This window comes from Panthera onca, chromosome A3, assembly GCF_046562875.1.
Source record: "Panthera onca isolate mPanOnc1 chromosome A3, mPanOnc1 haplotype 2, whole genome shotgun sequence".
Taxonomy (NCBI): domain Eukaryota; kingdom Metazoa; phylum Chordata; class Mammalia; order Carnivora; family Felidae; genus Panthera; species Panthera onca.
In genome coordinates this window covers 53,296,780-53,310,360 of record NC_138341.1, presented here as the reverse complement: position 1 = coordinate 53,310,360, position 13,581 = coordinate 53,296,780, and the positions used below count along the sequence as shown (strand labels likewise).

Genomic DNA, 13,581 nt, shown 5'->3' with positions numbered 1-13,581 from the left:
GGATTCTCTCTCTCCTTCTTTCTCTGCACACCCCCCCCCCCACCCCCGGACGCACATGTGCTCTTTCTCTCTCTCTCTAAAAATAAACTTAAAAAAAACAAAAAACAAAAAAAAAAAAAAACCTGCCAGTTCAGTGAGAGAGATAGGCATTAATCAAAATATTACATAAACATATCATTACAAACCATGATAAAGGCTTATGAGGGTAAAGTATAGAGTACTAGGGGCATTTAGAACAGGGGGGCCTGATAGGGCTTGAGGGTTCTTAAAAGATTACCTTAGGGACCTCAGGGTCCTTTTAATTCAGCACCTGATCTTCCTTCCCTTCCCCCTCCACTCCCTCCTTCCTTGCTTCCTGTAGTCAGTATTTACTGGTTTTTTTCCCCCTATGTACAAAAGATAATGCTAAGTTATTTATTTCTTTTTCAAAACGTTTATTATTTTGAGAGAGCGTGCACATGCGCACAAGTGGGGGAGGGGCAGAGAGAGAGGGAGAGAGAGAATCCCAAGCAGGCTCCATGTTCAGTGTGGAGCCCAATGTGGAGCTCAATCTCATGATCACTTTGCTAAGTGATCTAATGCTAAGTTCTTCTTCATATGTATGGTCTCATTTGATTCCTACAACAAACTTACAAGTTAGCACTTTTTTAAAAAAAAATTTTTTTACATTTATTTATTTGTGAGAGACAGAGAGAGACAGCATGAGCAGGGGAGGGGCAGAGAGAGAGAGGGAAGAGACAGAACCAGAAGCAGGGTCCAGGCTCCAAGCTGTCAGCACAGAGCCCGATGTGGGGCTCGAACCCACGAACCATGAGATCGTGACCTGAGCTGAAGTCGGACGCTTAACCGACTGAGCCAACCAGGCGCCCCATAAGTTAGCACTTTAAAAGGGTCTGATGAGAAAGGCCAAATCATACTTTGTAATGACAGCTATATACAATTCATAATATGAATTAAGACTCTACTGGCTGCAGGTGACAAAAATCCAAATCACACTTTCAAAAATAAAAAAGGAGAGCCTGGATCCATATAAATGAAATGTCCAGAGTGAGACTAACATAGAGTACGGTTAGATCCTGGTACTCAAAAGAAGCCATTCAGGCTCCAACTCCATCTCGTAACTCAGCTCTCATCTGTGTTGGCTTCAGCATTCCCCTTGGGGTGGCAAGATGACCACTTAGGAACCTCAGAGTTATTCACATTCTACAGGCTTGGCAACCCAGTTGGAAAAAAAAAAAAAGAGAGAGAATTCACTTAATGGTTCCAACAAAAGTCCAGAATCGTAACTGGCCTGAATTTGAGATCATGCCCATACCACCTGCTGTTCTCTGATTGGCATAGTCATGTGTCCTCCCTCTGGAACCAAGGGATGGACTCGACTCCACCAAAACCCAGTCTGAGAATGGAAAAGGACATGGTCCCCCAAAGGAAAATCAGTATGTTCTAACCTAAGAAGAGAGAAATCATGCTGAGCAGTCAAAGTCCACTAAGCACTATTGTCCTCAAAGTTTGGAATAAGAGTGGATTTTAAAACTATACTGTAAGTTCTTCCATCAACTGGGTCTTCCTCCCTAAGGCATGAACATGAGTCCTCATTTAGTGTGACAGTGGCTGGATTTGCCATGGTCCTACTCCAGCTGTTCAGAGAACTTGGCTTCTTGCTCTAGGGCACTTATTGGAGTCTTAATAGATACTTACATACTTACTCAGAGCAGTCTCTAAGTCCCAATACTTTGTGGAAGACTTTTCTGCCTCCCTTCAACTCCCAAATGAAGTGCCCTACTCAGTGCCGCTGTGGCCAGCGAAGCTGCAGCTCTCTAGCCCTTTGACCAGCATCACAGGGTCTATGTAAATTATGAGGAAGAAAGGGAATAACAAGCCCTTTGTTGGGAAGTTCTCCTCCCCTTTTGGAGTCTGAACTGAAAATGGCTTCCACTGAGCAGAAAGAGGAATATCAGGGTAGTTCCTGAACTATCTAACAAATAGATCTCCATAAGAAGGATCTTGGGGGAGGATCAAGACTAAACATTCTATGAGTTGTACAGCAAGTACTACAGCAGCAATCAGATGTCAGCTGCAACCACTTTGTGAGCATGTTTTTTTTTTTTTTTTAATATTTACTTATTTTGAGAGAGAGAGCACACAAGCGTGGGAGGGGCAGAAAAAGGGAGAGAGAGAATCCCAAGCAGGCTCCACACCATCACCACAGAGCCCAACGTGGGTCTTAATCTCATGAACCGTGAGATTGTGACCTGAGCCGAAATCAAGAGTCAGATGCTTAACCAACTAAGCCACCAGCATCCCCAGGCATGTTTTAAAATCAGCCTGGATCCCCCCCATCCAGTGACCCTCCCACAATTTCTGTGAATTCCCAGCAGCTAATGCTTTTGGCTATGATTCCAGCTCCTGTTGCAGGAGTCCTTTTTGGCTATGACTCCAGCTCCTGGTGGATTTTTTATCTCACTCACATCACACTTCCTGAGGCTGATCTCTTTCTTCTGCTCTGAGCTGTCCCCCCAGAGGTGGGACTCAGCTCCCTTCTTCCACGCTTTATCGAAAAGAAAAAAATATGCATACACAGACAGATTTAAAACACTGTGTGTTCATCAGACTTTCCTAAATTTATGAAGAGACAGAGGAGTTTATTGTTATCATGCTTCTTGGCTCCTTTACCCTCTCCAAACATTGCCTATATTTAGGGGGGGGGGGGTCTTCCCTTCCCTCAGGAAACTAAATTCCCCTTATATTATTCAGAGACTTAGCTCTCTATCCCCCTTCCTCTGACATCCAATGACCCATACCTGGAGTCAGCCCCAGGAACCATCCACTCCAGGTTCCACTCCTGACCAGCACTGAGGAACAAAAAGAAAATTCGAACTTCACTCTCTCACCACCACCATTCTGTACTGGTGAAGAGAATGGAACGACTTTTTTCCCCTATGAATATGAATTGGCCCACCTTCAGAACAGAACTGGCTGGAGTCAGTTTTGGTTTTAAATAGGTTTCTATTAAACCACCCTATGTAAACTCTCCAGCTCACAGAAAAACCTATGTTACATGTCAGAAACAATTCTCATACACCCATACTGGGGTCTACTGACACTGGTAATGTTATTATGGAAGGCAGTGTTTCTGTCCCAAAATGTTGCCTGTCTTTGAAAGACAAAGAGGGGTTTTTGTTTTTGTTTTTGGCCTTGTGCCACCCTCTGATGGCATTCCTGATGCTTCCAAGCTAGAGTTCTAGAGCCTCAAATTCCAGGGAAATAGGCAAAACTATGGTGTGCACTTCAAGGTCTCCTTTCACCTAGGTTGGCAGGAGCCTGAGACGAAGACTAAAACTGGCTGAGAGGCTTCCCCAAAGGAGAGGCAAGGACAAATGCAAAGAGCAGGTTTCCTCCCAAAATTCAGGCTGGCTCTAAGTCTTGCCTACCTGGGCCAAAAAAGGTAATTTTCTGTTTTCTTCCAAGGTAATGAGAAAGCAAAGCCTCTCAAGCAGAGGAGGCCCCAGCCCTTTCCACTGCATCAGAGGCAACAGGAAAAGAGATTCTACAAGGCCATGAATACTAAAATGCAGCCAATCCTGGGAAAAAAAGAATTCTGAGCTTTGAATTCCTTTGTTCCTCACACCAAGAGGTACAACTGCAGACACCATGGCCCAGTAGCCTCATTTTAGTTTCTGGGAAGGGAAAGGTAGCGAGGAGTCTCTAAATTCTTCTCAGAGGCTAAGATTTATAATACTAGATCAATCTTTTACATAAGAGGAAGACAAAAGTGAACATTTCATTCGTTAATGTTGTAATTAGCAAAATACAGCCTTGGAGTGCCTGGGTGGCTCGGTCAGTTAAGTTCCCAACTCGTGATTTTGGCTCAGGTCATGATCTCATGGTTCGTGAGATGGAGCCCTACATTGGGATCTGCTCTGCACTGACAGCGAGGAGCCTGCTTGGGATTCTTTCTCTCCCTCTGTCTCTGCCCCTACCACTCCTCCATGCACTCATGAGCTCTCTCTCAAAATAAATAAATAAACATTTAAAAAATTTTTTAAAAATACATCCTTAAATATTTTTTAATTCCAAGGAATCTTTTAATAAAATTTAAAACAGCATAAATACATTCCAAATCAAATAGGAATGTTTTTTAAACATAAATGGGAACACTGTATTCATATTGCTCTGCACCTGCTCCTTTTGCTGATAAAGTTACTTCAAAGTTTTCACAGCCACACAATATTACATAGCACCATATTAATGGATATTTACCAACACAGTGAACATTCCTATCCAGAGGATTCTGTGCTCATTTCTTAAATGAAATTCCAGTTTCATCTGGAATAGATGAAATAGATAAGCTTTTTTAGATGAAATTACAGTTTGCCCTGCTGTGTCTCACCTATTGTATTCTTCACCCATTTTCTATTGGGTTTTTTTTTCCTTACTTATTTATAGAAACCTTTTATAGATTGTAGACATTAATCCATCATTACATATATTGCAAAAACTTTCTCCCACTCTGTTGGTTGTCTTCTAACTTTGTTTATAATGACTTTTTTTGCCAGACAGAAGTTTCTCATTTTTGTGTGGCAATACCAGTTAAAAACAATTTAGAAAGTACTGCCATGGGAACAGTGCACCCTGAGCTCTGAGCCACACAGCCTCTTCTGCTGGGGGCCACACAATCTTGTTTGGGTTCCTGTGCTGAAATGGCTGATTGGGCAATCATTTTCTGAGCTGTTCACTTCTGGCCAGGGTGGTGGTGTAAATGAATCAAGTCAAGAAGGAGCAAAAAGAATTGCTAAGATTTGGTTTGTTTCCAGCTATTTGGAGGCCCTTTCTTAAATGTTTGGAATCATATACTAACAATGTCAAAAGAATCCTGAAACATCAAAAACCCCAAAACATCTTCATAAACAATAATCTGAGTGTTTCCAGACTCTTTTCAAACTGTGTGGGCTTTAGGGCATTGTTTGCTGTCACTGTGCAGGGAAAAATAAATTCCAGACCCCACAGGAACAAAAAGGCTCAAGAGTCTACTGACTCCTAGAGTTTTAAGCAAGAAACCCTTAGTTTCCTTTCAGCCTCTCATAGATAGCACTGACTCAATCTGATCCTGAACAGTTCAAAAACCCCTCGTGGCCAAATAGGATTTTCCCTGCAAGCATTCTTAGCCTGCAAACTCTGCCTAAAGGCCCAGTACTTTGTGGAGATTGTCCCACTTGGCCAGAATCTCTCTCCTCCCACAATTCCACAGTATTGAGGCACACAGTGCAGGCCTAATAGATGGTTCTGGCCTCCTTCCCCTATCTGGGACCTGGCATTCCTTGAGGAACTTGGTTCCAGGCAGTGAAGGTTCTGCCATAAAATCATTTTTCAGTACCCAGTAGTACCAAGAGGAGAAACAGATGGTCTGTCTCAATGTGGCTTCAAAGCCATTACACCTACAACCTTACCAAAAAAATCCTTTCTTTGCCAAAGTCTGTACCAAACAACCACACTCTTCCTCACTGCTGTCAGCTCCTGACCTCTTGGTCATCAAGACCTTTGGCTCCTTGATCACAGTCTGCCTTTACACTCCAAGTCAGACCTTTTGCCTGGTAATGATCTCCTATATCTTTCTACATTTCTACCTCTCCTTGTCTTTACTTCTACAGCTTCATTCTTCAACTTCATTGAGATTTCCAGCCCCTTGACACCCAACCCCATCATTTAGTTGCCTATCAGTCCTTCCCTAAATTCAGTCCGTTCTCTAACCAACTGGACAACAACCACTTTATTACCAATATCCTAGACCCCATTATTCCAAGTCTTCCACTTGCCCCACAAAACACAGCTCCCAGTTGAATACAAATGTCCTCTGCTTTAATCCTGCTGAATACTGCTAAAACCACGATTAAGTCATGAAGGCTGCTTCCTCTAAGAAGTCATTGTCTGCAACATTACCTAGACCTTCAGTGCTACTCAGCTATCCACCTACATGTCTTCAGATCACTGTCATTGGCTCAACAGCTTTTAAAAACTAAGTCATTGTCCCCACTATACCACCTGCTCCTATCAGATGACTTTAATTTCTTCTGTCCAGAGAAAACAAAGCCAAACAGAAGGAAACTCCAACTTTCTGTCTCTCCCAAATCTCAACAAATCCCTCTGCCCCATCACATCCTTTGTCCCTATTAAATGAGACTAGAAAATGCTCAACGGAGTGCTAGCAAAAGGTAAGAAGTTATAAATGGTGGTGATGGTGGTGATGGTGGTGATGGAGTTAAATTCAGTGGTAGCCTTTGTCCTTTCTTTAGTTCAAGTTTAATCTCCCCACCAGTGTTCAGGATATAGTAGACCCTTTCCCACAGGGGCCTTGCTCAATTTTTTTTTTTCTCTTTTCTACCTTCAACTTCTCCCTCTCAACTGGCTCTTTCCCCCACAGCACAGGGACATGCATGGATCTCAAAAAATAAATAACCCTCCATAGACCTTGCATTCCCCCTTCACTTTTCTCATTTCATAAACAAGCTTCATGTAAGACTGGCCTCCCTGACTGGGTCCATACCCTTGCCTCCATTTGCTAGCTGCAGAGGTACTGTCTAGTAAAAGAAAATGGACTGCTCTTATTTGCCAAAGGTCTGCTCTTTGGGAAACTGCTTTAGAGATTAGCAAAGAAGTAAAGAAAATACATTATGTTGCTATTAATTCAAAGTTTTAATAATATGAATAAAAATAAATTTTAATAATATAAATGAGAATAGACTTACCTTTGTATCAATACTACCTCCAACTAGAGTATAAGCTAGATTATTTAAAATGTTCTTTAAAACAAAGAAACCTGGGACGCCTAGCTGACTCAGTCAATAGAGCATGCAACTCTTGATCTCAGTGTATTGAGTTCAAGCCCCACGTTGGGCATGGAGTCTACTTAAAAACAGGATAGGATAGGATAGGATAGGATAGGATAGGATAGGATAGAATAGAATAGAATGGAAAAAAAATAAAATAAAATAAAATAAAATAAAATAAAATAAAAACCTGTTTTCACAAAAGCACCCTGATTCTCTAAATCTAAAAACTAGAAACAATCTCTCCTCTGAGTTCCCACAGCATTGTCTGTACCTGTAATACCCTACCACTTCATCTTCAGTTATTATAGAACTCTCTGCCGTTAATATATATTTGATAAATTAATATATTTTACAAGTACCTATTCAGATAATTCTAATCAAATAAATTCAAATCAATCTAATCAAATCAATCTAATATTGCCTAATTAAATCAGCCCCCCCTGAAGAATCTCTATTGACATTTTGCTAACTTAATATAAGGCTTTTTTTTTTTTTTAACACACTGAATTTAATAAAGTTGCATTCAATCACTCACATCCTGCAATTTTTCACTTACTTAAATGTGCCTTGCAAAGTCTCAAATACTGAGGTCATTATCACTTTGGGTCCAGTCTGAGAAGACAAAGGTAAAAGTCAGTGAGGTAGGAATTACCCAATCCAAAGGCTGTGAGTGGGGCATTCAGGGGGAAGGAATGCATTTTTCCTCTCCCTTACCTAAAAAATACCCAAGAAATGCTCCTCCTGGAGGGACTGAGACTTCCTTTCACACAATGTCTACTCCCTTCTGCTTCAATTACTTTCACATAATCTGAATGTCAGCTCAACAAAGACACAGCTTTGCCCTGCTGGACCTCCCAAAGTTTGCTCCTATCTGAAATAAGGAAGTTTGCCTAGAAAATCTACAAAGTTTTTTATGTAAATAACTGCACATTACTTACAGTGTGAAAATCAAATTTTACTTTGAAAAGCAAGTTCAATGCTTAAAGAAACCCAGTTGTAAATTCTTTTGTGATACGGAAGAATCTTCACATCCACAACCACCCCCAACATAACTGTTAGATTATCTACATGAGACCAATAATTCTCCTAAAGCAGGACACTGAGATGGGTATTAGGAGCTTCTTCCAAAGCATTGACATTCCTGCCCACACAGTCCCTCTGTAGAAGCCAGTCCTTAATCCTTACCAAGGCAGAATTATGGGCTTAAAAGACTGTGCTAAGGGTAAAAAAGGTAGCCAGGAAGCACAGGCCAGGGCCAGGTGACAGGCTCCAGTCCCTATGGAGCCAGAGCCAGAACCTCCCAGTTTGCTTTACCCTTGCAGAGGGTGTAATTTCCAGCAGGCTAAAAATCGCCAATGGCATACAGCCAGAGGGCAGGGCCAGGCTGGGTAAGCAAAAGTCAGCGATGAGCCAGAGAGACTCCAGATTTAGAATGTAAGCAGTAAAGAAGGGTAGTAGAGAGCCTCCTACAGAGGACTTATAAAGTAGCTGCCCTCTTTGGGTAAGATCCAGGTTGCCAATAGGAAATCTCCTACCTCTATGGGCCTCATCACTTGCTCCAGAGACTTTCTCAGCAGCCTCATGTTTTTTAGAAAGAGATCAGCCTACTGATTTTAGAAACATCCCTCCCCTGTGGAGTCAACAGCTCAAGAGCAGAAACTTCCCATGGTACCTCTGTTTCCTCCCTCCCCAATACAAAATCCATGTGATAAGATTAGTCCCAAAACCACCCAAGCCAACCTATAGTATCAAGCTGTCGGAAGATTGTTTTACACAGTTCAACATGCCTCAGGGATAAAGATTCCTTCAGTCCTTGACTTGCTCACTCACTCATTCAGCCAGAGCTGTCTGACTGCCCACTATGCTCCAAGCACAGGGCTGCAAAGACACCTTACAGGATTCTTAGCAGATACCAGTCTAGCAATTACCCAAGAACCTCTCTAAAGTAGACCCTGTTGGTTCAGAATTTCTGACAGGAGATAACTTCTTTTTGTGTTTGTGCTATCAGGAAGGGGTTAGCAAAAATATTTAATTGCATAAATATGATTATCAGTTGGAAAACTGAAGTAACTTAAGAGAATTCTGATTTTCTACTCATTAAAGCACGTCGTCTTAGGATCTCTACTAGTTAGTACATATATACATAAGTGAATTAACATGTGACTCCAAAAGTAAACAAACTTAATGACTTCACAAAAAAATTTTTTTTCCACATAATTAAAGCAGACAAGACCTTCCCTCATAGGTCTAAGTCAATATGCTTCTACTATATTTCTTTCAAAAGAATGAAGCCAGAATTCAATAAACTACTAAGTCACCACACCAACTTGGCTGTAACCAAATTGGCCAACCTTACATCCAAAACACCTCCAGCTATTTGAAAAGATCAGGACTTCTTTTTTCCCCTTAAGTTCAATAGAACACCCGACATTCTCTGGTTTAGAGGAATGTCAGGACCTACAAGGGCCAAGAGGATAGGACAATGACCATGAGTAGCATGGTATCTTCCCTGGCTGTCTTCTTCCTCCCAACTCTTCACTGTGGCTATCCCTAGCTCTAGGCTGCCACTTTTGCTCCAGTCTTTTTCTCCTTGGAAAATTCATCTCTAAAATGGAAAGTGGAGAATGAGAAACGGAATCTGAGGCCTCAATACCTGAGGTTTGAGTCCTAATTCTACTCTCTGAGATTCAGTGTCCACATAAAGGAAGAAAAAAAATAATGCATAGCATACAAGACTGTGTTAGCCAAGTCACTATACAATGGCCTTTGTAAATTGCAGAGTGATCTCTAAACAATGTTGTGGCTGCTGTTTTACTATGGTGATTACTGCTCACTCCTACCTCCTCCCAAGCTCTACTCTCAGGTTCCAGTTGACACCAGTACCACACACTCCTCTCCAGAGTCTGTTAAGACTACCAACAAGAAAGGGAGAACCAACACAATACCACCCTCACCCAAACATCTCAAAAGGTCAAATCTAGAGTCCCACTCATACTTATTACCTCTGCTTTAGAAGTACCTTTTTCTCTAAATGGGAATTCTTGGCCTACAGAATACTTCCTATTGGCCCTTGAAATTCAATTCCAAGAAACAAATTTGTCTCCCCCTTCTAGAAGAGTGGTTCTCCCTTCCAGCTACCCCCTTTTTGTCATGTCGAGTAATTTTCCAACTTCAAAGGGTAGACACACACTTTGATATAATATAACTAACTGTCTGGTTTCAACCAACCCACCACCTCAAGTCAGAATCTGTTTCCTTTTTCTAAGATTTTATTTTATTATTTTAAATTTCTTAAAAATGTTTATTTTTGAGAGAAAGAGTGCAAGCAGGGGAGGGGCAGAGAGAGGGGGAGACACAGAATCTGAACCGGGCTCCAGGCTCTGAGCTGTCAGCACAGAGCCCGACGTGGGGCTCGAACTCACAGAGTGTGAGATCATGACCTGAGCTGAAGTTGGACACTCAACCAACTGAGCCACCCAGGCACCCCTAAGATTTTATTTTTTAAGTAATCTCTACACTCAATGTGGGGTTTGAATTTACAACCCTGAGATCAAGAGTCACACGCTCTACCAACTGAAAAAGCCAGGCACCCCTATTTTTTAAGTGCCTTTTTTTTTCTGAATCAGAAAATTTCTGTTAACAATGTGTTGTATGATTTTTTAAATATATACACATAGCTACAGCTGTATTTATTTCAATCAAAACAGGTTTGTTTGCTACATATTTTTTCCTGTATACACTGTAGGCACCTTTCTATGTCAATAATTATATATTGGGGAGCCTCAGTAGCTCAGTTGGTTGAGCATCCAACTCGTGATTTTGGTTCAGGCGATGATCCCTGGGTTGTACTGAGCGTGGAGCCTGCTTGGGATTCTGTATTCTGTTTCTCTCCTTCTGCCCGTCTCTCCTGCTCATGTTCTCTCTCAGAAAAAAAAAAAAATAATAAAATATATATATATATATACACAACTTATATATATTATATATATACATTATATATTAATATATAACATATTTATTGTAAATATATATTATATAATATATAGTTTATATATATTATAAATACATATTATATATAACATAAAAATATATATATTATATATATGCATATGTATGTATTTACTTAATTTATCATTGTATGGACTTACCACAGTTTATTTGGCCAATCTTCTGATGGCCATTTTGACTGCTTTATAAATTCTGTAGTGACAAATATCCTCATAAACATATCTCTGTACACTTGCCATGGGGATAAATACCTAGAAGTCAAATTGCTAGTTTAAGAGTGTGTACTTCAAATTCGATACATACTGCCAAACTGAACTTCAGAGAGACTACATGAGTTCCAAACTGTAGTCAGTAATAAGTATTTTTTTTTCTTTTTAATATGTGTCAACCTAACAGCTGGAAAGTGAGGTCTCATTTCTATTTGTATTTTCTATATTGTAAGTGAAACAGCCTTTTTCTATAAGGTTTTACAAGTCATTTATTCACCTATGACTTTGGTCCATTTCCTTTTTGTTTTTACTTTTTTCCTATTGATTTATAAGAGCTTTGTGCACACAGATATGTTGAAAACTCTTTTTAACCAGTTTGTCAACTACTTTTTATTTTGCTTATGGTGTTTGTTTTAATTTTTTTTTTAAGCTAATACCCCACACTTTTTCCTTTATCATTTCTGCCTTGGGTGCCACACTAAAATAACTCTTTTCAAGGGGTGCCTGGGTGGCTCAGTTGGTTGAGTGTCTGACTTCAGCTCAGGGCATGATCTCACAGTCTGTTGAGTTCGAGCCCTGCGTCGGGCTCTGTGCTGACAGCTTGGAGCCTGGAGCCTGCTTCAGATTCTGTGTCTCCCTCTCTCTCTGCCCCTCCCCAGCTCACGCCCTGTCTCTGTCTCAAAAATAAATAGAAACATTAAAAATAAATTAAAAATAAAATAAAATAACTCTTTTCTGCTATACTTGTTACTTTAGTTTTTGTTAAGAACCTTTAACTGGGGTGCCTGGGTGGCTCAGTCGGTTAAGCGTCCGTTTTCAGCTCAGGTCATGATCTCGGGGATTCACAGTTCGAGTCCCATGTCAGGGTCTGTGCTGACAGCTCAGAGCCTGGAGTCTGCTTCAGATTCTGTTTCCCCCTCTCTCTGCCCCTCCCCCCACTCACACTCTTTCTCTCTCTCAAAAATAAACATTTAAAAAAAAAAAACACCTTTAATCTATCTAGAATTTATTTTGCTAGAAAGTGACAGGGGTTTTTTTTCCCCGCCCAAATGGTTAGACATTTATCCTAAACACTATCCTTTCCCACTAAAACCTAGATCTGGACTTCCTAATCTACTTTGAGCTCTGCTCACCAAGAAAAATTCTTGTCTCCAGTTGGAATACTTTTTTCATCGCCCACAACAGGTTTTACGTAGGCTGCTGCCTATACACACATTGTTGCCCTTGCCTGGAACATCCTCTCACCTGCCCTACACAGTTCCTTCAAAACAAAACCATTTCTGAGATAAGAAGTAAATGCTGGGGTGCCTAGGTGGCTCAGTCAGTAGAGCATGTGACTCCTAATCCCAGGGTCCTGAGTTCAAGCCCCAAATTGGGCACAGAGCTAGAAGAAGAAGAAGGAAGGAAGGAAGGAAGGAAGGAGGAGGAGGAGGAGGAAGAGGAGGAGGAGGAGGAGGAAGAGGAGGAGGAGGAGGAGAAAAAGTAGTAGTAGTAAATGCTATTTAAAACAAGAAATGCTTTCAAAGGAGAGATATAATGTAAAATAACACATCAGATACTTTGTGTGGCTAAAGAAGTAGATGAACTTTTTACTCAGCTGAGCCATTCAGTGGGCTTTGGACATACAGATGTGAGTTTGGGAGAAACAGTAGAATTCATTTATTTTGCATAATAGAGTAAGAAATATCTGGAATGTTTAGTGGCAACAGAAAAAGAGAAGATTTTAAGCGATCAAAACCATATACATGGGTGATATGAATAGTAGTGAATCCCTAATGGAGAGGTAGACAAAAAAGGACTTTAAGGGACAGGGACAGCCAATATTAGAATTCAAGTTGCTTGCTTTGCTGCAATATAAAGTCTGCTACACACATAAAGGCTTTAGCTGGGAGATATTTGAGTTCTACATCTGGGTCAATATGGATGGAAACAGGTACAGCATGCTTGAGACGGTAAGACCATCTATAATCTGAACTAATTTGGTGGAAGAAAGAGCTCAAAATTAAAATGACCATCAATACATGAGCTCCCAGGAATTTGAAGAATCTGGGTAAAGGAATCAGACCCTACATCTAGACTCCAGATGTAGAATGGCACTTTCAGCCAAATTTTTAAAGGAAAAGATAGCTCCTGCTAACTAATGGGTTACATAAGGATACTCAATCCTTAGAAGCTTTTAAAAAGAACCAAGTGAGTGAGGTTCAGTGCTGATTTGCAGAAGAAATCAGTGGGGGAGGAGCCAATTACTCTGCTTGCACAAGTAGTAAACTAAGGATTATACCCCATCCCTTCCTCACTCCACATGTTCCCATAGGGGTATTTTGGTCCCTACACCACTTAGGGTGTCCTTGGTCAACTCTCCCCTCTTCCATGAAAGTTTCTCCTAAGGTTTTAGCTCTCAGATGATTCCTTTCCAAAATGTCCATTTACTTAGAATCTGAACCTCAGTGTAACCTTTGTGGGTTTTTTTTTCTATTTGTTAACTTCTCTGTTGAATTCAGCTATAGATGCCTTGTAGACAAGAACTCCAACAAGAA

General features: G+C 40.8%; 1 protein-coding gene across 28 annotated transcripts in view; it reads right to left on the bottom strand.

Moving 5' to 3' along the window:
- Positions 1-13,581, bottom strand: part of ASPRV1 (aspartic peptidase retroviral like 1) — a 111,247-nt gene that overhangs the window by 57,943 nt on the left and 39,723 nt on the right. For 2 of the 28 annotated variants that reach the window (XR_009617550.1, XR_009617556.1), the window contains exon 7: positions 10,976-11,086. The exons of 24 other annotated variants lie outside the window; for them this stretch is intronic. The gene's annotated coding sequence lies outside the window, so the exon portion shown is untranslated. Of the gene's footprint in view, positions 1-7,383; positions 7,440-10,975; positions 11,087-13,581 lie in introns of all 28 variants that reach the window. 2 more of the 28 variants (XR_009617549.1, XR_009617555.1) reach the window with 2 other exon arrangements.